This window comes from Anneissia japonica, unplaced genomic scaffold (assembly GCF_011630105.1).
Source record: "Anneissia japonica isolate Jap-2015-1 unplaced genomic scaffold, ASM1163010v1 scaffold970_len15153_cov93, whole genome shotgun sequence".
Classification (NCBI taxonomy): Eukaryota; Metazoa; Echinodermata; class Crinoidea; order Comatulida; family Comatulidae; genus Anneissia; species Anneissia japonica.
The window spans coordinates 14,605-15,162 of record NW_022756721.1 but is presented as its reverse complement, the minus strand read 5'-3'; the positions used below and the strand labels follow the sequence as shown (position 1 = coordinate 15,162).

The window sequence follows — 558 nt, the reverse complement described above, 5'->3', positions numbered from 1 at the left end:
TGAAATAAAAATATGTTAATTGAAAAAAAAACAAAAAAAAAAAACCCGGATTTTCCCCAAAAGTGATGAGGGAGCGGGTGATAAACTAATAAATTTTTTATGGGGATGTATATTAATGTGCATCCGGTGATTCCATGAAGATAATTAAAATTGCTCTAGCGCCACCTATGTTGCAAGATAAGCCAATCGATCCGAAGCTGTAAACATTAGCATTAACAAACGCCCAGTGAATATCTTATCTTCGGTGGCTGCTAAAAAGCGATAAATATTTTTGTGGTTGTCTGTTACCGTAATTCAAATGTAAGTTTATCTTCTTGTGTTAATGTTCATATTTGTGTCATATTAACAACGACTATATTCTATTATTGATTCAAATTACAATAAACAAAATTTGAACAGATCAGACAACACCAATGTGCCTTGTTTGTATCAAAGAGTATAAATAGAACAAGAGAGCCAACAACGCTCATTGGGAGCGTAAAAAAACGATACGCTCTACGCAGCTAGTGTAGGACGCCAACTAACGCTTGTATATGTTTTATTACCCAGTACTGCACC

The 558-nt window shown here is 34.4% G+C and overlaps 1 long non-coding RNA gene across 1 annotated transcript in view; it reads left to right on the top strand.

Moving 5' to 3' along the window:
- Window positions 1-199: 199 nt before the first annotated feature.
- LOC117124402 overlaps window positions 200-558 on the top strand; it is a 5,582-nt gene continuing 5,223 nt past the window's right edge. Inside the window, exon 1 of the long non-coding RNA XR_004447968.1 lies at window positions 200-300. This is a non-coding gene — a long non-coding RNA (uncharacterized LOC117124402). The remainder of the gene's footprint in view (window positions 301-558) is intronic.